We start from the raw sequence: 8206 nt of genomic DNA, 5'->3' as shown, positions 1-8206 counted from the left end.
GACAAAGATTTCAAGATTTTTGATCAATTGTAAAACTAAAGAGAGTGAATTCGTTATAAAAATTTTGTAGGTGAACATAGTTCTAATACTGCTTCAGCAGTCAGTGAAGGTCTAAAAAATATTCATGAAGATGTCATTAATGAGTTACATAAAACGACGAGAAAATATTTTAAGTAAAGAAATGTTTCTTTTGGTATAGATGATCTGTGTCAAGCTGACTTAGTCGAAATGGATTCAGGTAATCTAAAAGAAATTTCAGATATAAATAAAGGATATAAATTTCTATTAACTGTTATCTATGCATTTTCAAAATTTTCGTGGACTGTTCCAGTTAAAGATAAAACAGGTAAGAATGTAGTTGATGCATTTGATAAAATATTTAGAGATGCATGTAGGCCAAAACATTGGAAAACAGGTAACGGAAAAGAATTCTGTAATAAAGACTTTAAAGAATAGATGAAAAAATACAACATAAATCACTCGTCAGCTTTTACAGAATTAAAATCATCTGCTGTCGAAAGATAAACAAGAACAATAAAAGAAAACATTGGGAAAAATTTGTTCTTTACAGAAATTATTGGACACAATACGAAGTCTGCTTAAGCTGGCACTGACAGAGTTTCGAAATTTGTAAATGAATACAATAAAGCAAAATATACAACTATAAAAATGAAACCAATAGAAGTTTGTTAATAAAAATCTGAATTTTAAAAGAGGTGATAAAGTGACAGTAAGTAAATTAAAAGGAATTTTCGAAAAAATGATATACTGCCAATTGAGCGACAGAAATTTTTGAAATTGAATCTGTTTTTCATTCCAATCCAGTGACATATAAATTAAATCTTTAATCATTTTGAGGTGTTGCAATTCTTCCTGTTATGTCCAAGCAAGCTCCCATTAAAAGATTTAGATGGTGAAGAAGTAAAAGGAAATTTATGTGAGTATGAACTAAGGAAGACAAAATATCCAGGTGTGTATCTTGTTGAAAAATTTTGAGAAAGAAAGGAGATAAAGTTTATATTAAATGGTTGGAATTTGATGATTCACAGAATAGTTGGGTAAATAAAGAAAATGTAGTTGTAGGCAAAAGTTTGCTTTAGCTGACGCCATTTGTTTAATGGTCAATTTTAATGTCCATTATATCTCTTATAAGTATATCTTTATTTACATTTGTACCAAAATTATTCTCTTGAGAAATTATTAGTAATCTTTCTTTCATTAAATTATACACATTTATTGAGTTTTGATTCCTGATTCTCAAAATTATTTCTATTTCTCAATAATTTGCCAGTAATTCATTCAATCTAGAAATTACAGAAATATTTTGAATTGTAATAACATAACATGGATATTCTCACATATGAAATTTCTTGATTAAAGTAATTCACTATGTTTATCTCGATTAGTGGTTTGAGGAGTGACAGGATTATTAATAATTTAATTTTTCTCTTGAATTACATCTCTAGCAGCATTTAACTAAATTCTATTATTCCTTTTCACATTTCTAACCTTATTATCTAAAGCTTTAGCTGTACTTTCCAAAAAATTAATTTTATTTTGGAGTTCATACTAACCATATTTTCTAATTGAATGTAGTATATCATGTGTAACCCATCATTGAAATTGTTTTGTTCTCCTTTTTTAGAAGATAAAATTATAGAATAAAGACCAGATTCATGCATAAATACCGTATTTTTGTGTATTTAAAGGTGTGCTGTGCAATAACACCGCTTTTTAATGTGTTTTCTAATGTAATTTGTTCATTTACATCAACATTTACTTTGGTAGCTTGTTGTGGGTTACCATATTCTAAAACATGAGCAACATCTGTTTTGAACCACTGGTTATTATTTTCATCAATAATTATGAACACTTTCTAGTTATCATAAGTAACCTTGCTGTTGAGTAGACCTACAATTGACTCCATTTAAGACAAACAGTTTTTATTTGTTTTGTAAAAAGTAAGTAAATTTATTTTATCTGAGTTATTCAATGGATTCAAAATTATAACTTTTAAGTATTTTTCAAAATCCCGGTTATTATCATTAATATTTTCAGCCAGTACGTTCATACAATCTGAAATTTTGTTTAATTTTACTATTCATTTCACGCTCCTTGAGTGTAGGACCTGAAATTTCATAATGAACAAAATATTAGGACCCAGATGGGTGTAGAACATTATATTTAATTCAGCTGAAGTATTTATAGACTGCATCAGAATGATGAAGCCTATTAATATCATTAATGAATTGTTCTTGTGTATAGTTATATAAAGTATTAAAGTAATTGTGCCTACAATTAATTCTTAAAGTTTCTGTCATTATTCTGTATAAAATGACTTAATTAGGGCTGTAATTATGTGTCATATTTTTTCTTCACTATTTTGATGTTTGCCTATAATTCCATATACCTGCATTTGTAAATTTCTTCTTTTTGTTCTAATGACATAGTAAGTATAATCACATTCATCATAAATTTACTTCAAAAGAATAAAAGATGATCTTAAATTTTCATCAATTATTTGCGGAACAGAATTAGGTAAGAGTGCATCTATTTCTCTATTTCTTTCACTTATTACTTCAACTGCATCACGAATTACTTCTCCGAAATCTACTATACTTTCATCTTTGATTTTATTTAATTTTCCAAGTGAGTTAGTCTCTCTTTCATTTTGTATTTTCCATACTTTAGAATTGAAGGTAAAACTTCATGGGTAACCTATTTTATAAATTGTCTTTCAGCTTGAAGTTTTAATTTTAAAATGAAAGTATATAATTCAGATTCATTTATAAATATTTAATATCTTTCTTTACCTCTTTATGGGGATTGAGAGTCCCCTGAGTCATGGCTACCTGGCATCATATCTTTATTAACTATCATTGGTTGCAGTTGTGTCGTATCTTATTTCTTCTTTGGTTAACACCATAATCTTGCTGTCTTCTGTCTGTGAGTGGCAGCAACAGCGTGTATCGATTCTACTACTGCTTTGGGGTGGCAGGTATATTTTCCGGGTGTGCAGTGTGTGGCAGTCAGTCCGTTTGGGGCACAGCAATGAGGAGGTCCCCGTCGGGTGGAGTCGGGCCAGAGCCGCTGGCGGCGTGCACGCGCGGTTTAGAGTTTTGAGACGCTTTTTCCGCAGGTTACGAAGTTCGTCGCCCACCGATCTTGGACTCTAAAGTTGAGTGCTCACTTAGCCCATTATCAAGCCTCAACTGCTATCACTTCTCTTCATTTGATTATAGTTGTTGCTTTCTGCGAGATTCCCACGAGCAATAACACGTGTGCATTGAAGTCGGCTAGAATTGCATTAATTCACTCTTTCATTAATAAAGTGCACAAGTGGTATCTTCTGCCTTGTGGACGTTAACGTTCTGGTTACCTGCCCTGTCTGTTGACATAGTTGTTGCCAGTATATTTTTCTTGTCATGTTGTTGCTGTCCAGCATGGCGTGTCATTCGACAGCTGAGGTGTATTGGTAGCTTTGGGCGTTTATTCTGATTTTGCTGGATTGGGCACCAGTGTACAGAATATTGAACTATTGATGTCTTGTTGTCGTTTTGCTCGTCAGATGAAGCAAAGGTAATTTTTTTTGTTGGGTTGCCTTCCGATTAAGAGGTTGTCGGCCTGGCTGCCTAAACATGCATAAACATGTGTTAGTGTTACATCCCAGGCCAATCCTTGGAACCTTCTGAGCACCACTCCTTATGTTTTAGATAATGATTTCCCTTTAGTCTTAATTAGTATGTGTGGCCTTCACCCAAGTTTTAACTGATTAAAATGGTAAGTTTCTTTTCTCTTTATGCCTTAAGCCATGAAATTGTATTCTCCCTGGTGTGGGACCTTCAGTAGAGTTGTAATCTCTCTTAAATTAAAATTTCAAAATTTTATCTTGCCCTTAGGTCTTAAGATTGGTATTCTGTAGGATCTAGCCTTCAGCCGAGTGTTAATCTCTCTTAAACCAAAAATTTAGAATCTTGGTCTTGCATTAAGTCATAACATTATTATTCTGTATTGAGGCCTTCAGCCGAGTTTGCATGAAATGTTTTAAGCTATGGCCCTCAGCCTGTTAATTGACAGCCATCCTTCTTAGGTTTAAGCAGTTAAATTGTTTAGTTAATATGCAGCCTTCACATTGGTTTCAGCCTATTTAGAACTAACATTGAAAATTTTGTTTTGGCCTTAAGCTGTAACACTGTTCTTGCTTAATATGTGGCCTTCAGCCTATTTCTCTTGAAGTAAAAAAAATTTGTTGCAAAAAGTGAAACTTCCAGAAGAACTCCTATACCTCAATTCCTTGTTTACGTTATTCTGTGTTTTAATTAATAAAATTTATATGTAGAGTATAACTGACAGCAACTTATTTCGGCACCATTCCACAAATAGAACCTCACCAGCTCTGTCCTGCTAGCACAGGGATTTCATCACCCTGTTAATTTTCACAATTATTTGTCTTTTTATCTTTATATTATTAAATGTCAGCACTGTCTTTTGCTTTAAACAAAGGATTGTTCTTTTCATCGATAATCATGAACACTTCCTTGTATGTGAGCTTGTTGTTGAGTAGATCTATAAACGACTCCATTTAAGTAAAATAACTTTTATGAATTTCGTAAAATATAAGTAAATTCATATTCTCTGATTAATTTTTTAGTTATCATGACGCTGGCCACTGAAATTCCAAAATGAATAAACCACAAAATATCGTTCATAATCAATTAGAAATTGAGCATAATGATTTTTAAGTCTTTTTAAACTGACAGGGTCCAAAATTTTGGACCCCTAAATTTAATACAAAATGGATAGAATATTGTCAGTAATTAATACGTCTATTTGATTAGTTTTATGACTAACAAAATGTTCAGAGGTGGCAGTTTGCACCTCTGAAATTCCATAATGAGTGATTCATAAACTGTCATTGTGATCAAATTATTCCAGTGATCAATTACTTCATCTGTAGAATTTTTGGATTTGAAATATGAGAAATCTAAAAATGTTTGTATTTTTTAAGAAAAATAAATGGTGAACCTAAATCAACTTAAAGCCAGCGAACTGAGAAGTAGAGTAAATGAACTAGGAATTAAAGGTTTTCTAAAATGACAAAACAACAATTTACTGATCATCTTTGATTTCAAAGTCATAGTTTAGCTTCAGTGATCGATCTCATTACTAATCATAATAATATTAATAATGAGCTAAGAGAGAGAAGAACAAAATATTGAAATGATTCATCGTTTGTGTAAATATTTACCTCTTGATAAATTTATCACATGTATGTAACAAATAAAATGCATGGATAGATAGTTGTTGATAATACTAAAAGGGAAAATCCATTTTGCAAATTTACATAGAGACAAGTAATTTCAAGATGTCTTCAGTTATCTGAAAAATTTATGAGAGAACTTTATGATAAATAAGATTTGGTACGTATACTAAGAAATTATAAGATATATAGATAAATTAGATAGGAATGAAATTTTACGATATCAAGTATTTAGTGAACATTTTGTGTGAGAATTTCAAGATAAATTGAATTGAAATCATATATCTACATTCCAAATTAATTATTTTCTAATTATTTCTTGATTTTGTAAGAGAGTTTCAAGATAAATTACAATGTAAAGAAATGCTATATAAACGAGAATTGAGTTAAGATTTTATGAGAGAATTTCTAGAGAAATTAGATTGGGAAAGAAAATAATATGATCAAACATTATCTGAAGATTTTATAAGAGAATCTGAACATAAATTACATTGGAATGATTTTTCAAAATATCAAGAACTGAGTGAAGATTTTATGAGAAAATTTCAAGATAATTTGAATTAGGATCCTATGTCAACTGCTCAAACACTGACTAAGAATTTTTTGAGGGAATTTAAAGATAAAATTAATTGGATATTAATTTTAGATTATAAATATTTGCCTTCTTAGACAAAATAGTTAAACCTTACAAAGTAACTGAACTCTCTGATAATATGGAGTATGTTATATGCTTAATTAATGAAAATCACCAATTTGTGAAAACAATCTGTAATCATATTTTTCATAAAGAGTGTATTGATGAATGACTAACAGAAGATACTTGTCCATATTGTAGAAAATGCTTAAAAATAAATTTCCCAACTCAAAGACATGAAAATGAAACTGATTTTTATTTTATAATATTTTAATTATATAAAATGAGGATTATTTCGCTATTGTTGTTTGCAAAAATATTGGTTGCTGATGAAAAGTTCAAGGCAGCTAAATATTTATCTGATTATGCATAGTTGGATATTCCATTAACTACTAAAAACAGTTAGTGAAGATCTACTAAGAGAATTATCAATGTTATTTCAATTAACGCATGATGTTGAAATAACTGGCAAGTGAAGTGAAGATATTTTAAATTTGATGACCAGGCCTAAATGTGTTGTAAGAAATTCTTTTGGAAGTTAAAGACCTACTACGTATAAATGGAATAAAAAGAATACAAAATGGTTCTATAAAGGAGAAATGAAGAAAGCATTAGAAATAACAGAAAAATCATTTCACTTATGGGACAAATATATTGATATTAAATTTCACCTCAATAACAATAACCCTGATATTTTAATTTCAAGTAAAAGACGATTACATATAAATGAAATATATGGTCATTATTGTCCAAAGGATTTAGATGGGAAAGGAAATGTGTTAGGTCATGTATTTTTTTTTCAAATAAGAATAATGATCCAATACACATACATACAGATGATAATGAATGATGGTACTTAGAAACTGACAAAAATACACCAAAATATCTGACAAATTTATTTGAAGATTTAGTTAACGAAACTGGCCACTCATTAGGTTTATATGATTCAGATGTTTATGAATCAATGATGTATCCATACTATAATGGTTCACATTTAGAACTATTTCAAGGTGATGTTGATGCTATTCAAAGTATACTTGGTAAAAGGATAGTATCACAACCAACTATACCAATTCAGCCATCATTCATACAACCTTCTGTACCCAATGAAGTAATTGAGTCATTATGTCAAATGAATAAGTTAGATCACATAGTTTGTAAATGAGGTTTCCATAGGTGATAATAAACCACTACTGATAACCAATTGGTTAACACTCTTACCTCAAAATTTCCAAAAAATAGATGCAATATATCAAAGCCCAAACATAGAAGTTGCATAATTTGTTAACAATATGATATATATGATGAATTATCAAACATTGAAATTAATTTTGGAATACTCAAAACTGATTTCTGCTGCAGGATTTTATACAACCCTTTTATTAAATAGTGTAGTCAACACTTATATGAAACATTCTATGTGGAATCAGATGATTGTAATTTTACATACAAATCCTGAAGAGTTACAACAAGAGAATTTCCACAATTTCCAACTAAAATCAATTCTGCATTTAGGTACATTCATGGATTTTATATTTGTGCAAGGATCATTTATTCTACAAATATAACAAACTCAAAAAAAGTAGTTAGAGCTGGTAAAAGTGATTCATCTTCATCTGGTATTAAGTGTACAACATTGGTGGTTAAGGTAACAAATGTACTAAAACATATATAAAACATTTTAAAATTTTCCTTTTTTTGCAAATGTAATAATTTTTTTCTACATTAATGGGGCAACCAGTCCAATCGAAATTTTGTAAGTATTCTAATTCTGATAAGTGAATTGATAATTTCAATTTTCACAAATATAAAAAAGATGGTTATAGAATGATGTGTAAAAATTGTGTAAGTGAATATCATGTAAAAAATTATACTGAAAATCGAATTCCTAGTGTCTGTGGGAAAGATATTGTTAAATATTATTATAAAGAATATTTACAACGAATTCTGAGTTAAGAACATTCGAAAATATTATTGTCGATGGGAAAAAATAAAGAACAAATTGATTCATCATCAAAAAAATGTAAAGGTTGTCAAGAAGTTAAAGATTGGAGTTGCTTTCACATAAAAATAAAAGTAATAGAAAATGTAAAAAATTGGTTTTAGAATAGCTTCATGAAAAATAAGAGATTGAAAAAAACTTTTATTTAACTTTTAAATATCTATTAAATAAGAAATCTAAAGTCTTGAAATTTTTGAGGTTATTTTTTTTATAAAATTAATTATTTCTATTGCCTATAAATAGAAGGACCAAATGGAGAACTTCATAGTTGTTCAACTTCATGATTATTGAAAAAGCATTAATTAGAGGG

The sequence above is a fragment of the Schistocerca cancellata genome, chromosome 6, assembly GCF_023864275.1.
Source record: "Schistocerca cancellata isolate TAMUIC-IGC-003103 chromosome 6, iqSchCanc2.1, whole genome shotgun sequence".
In the NCBI taxonomy this organism is placed as follows: Eukaryota; Metazoa; Arthropoda; class Insecta; order Orthoptera; family Acrididae; genus Schistocerca; species Schistocerca cancellata.
This window is presented reverse-complemented; position numbering follows the sequence as displayed.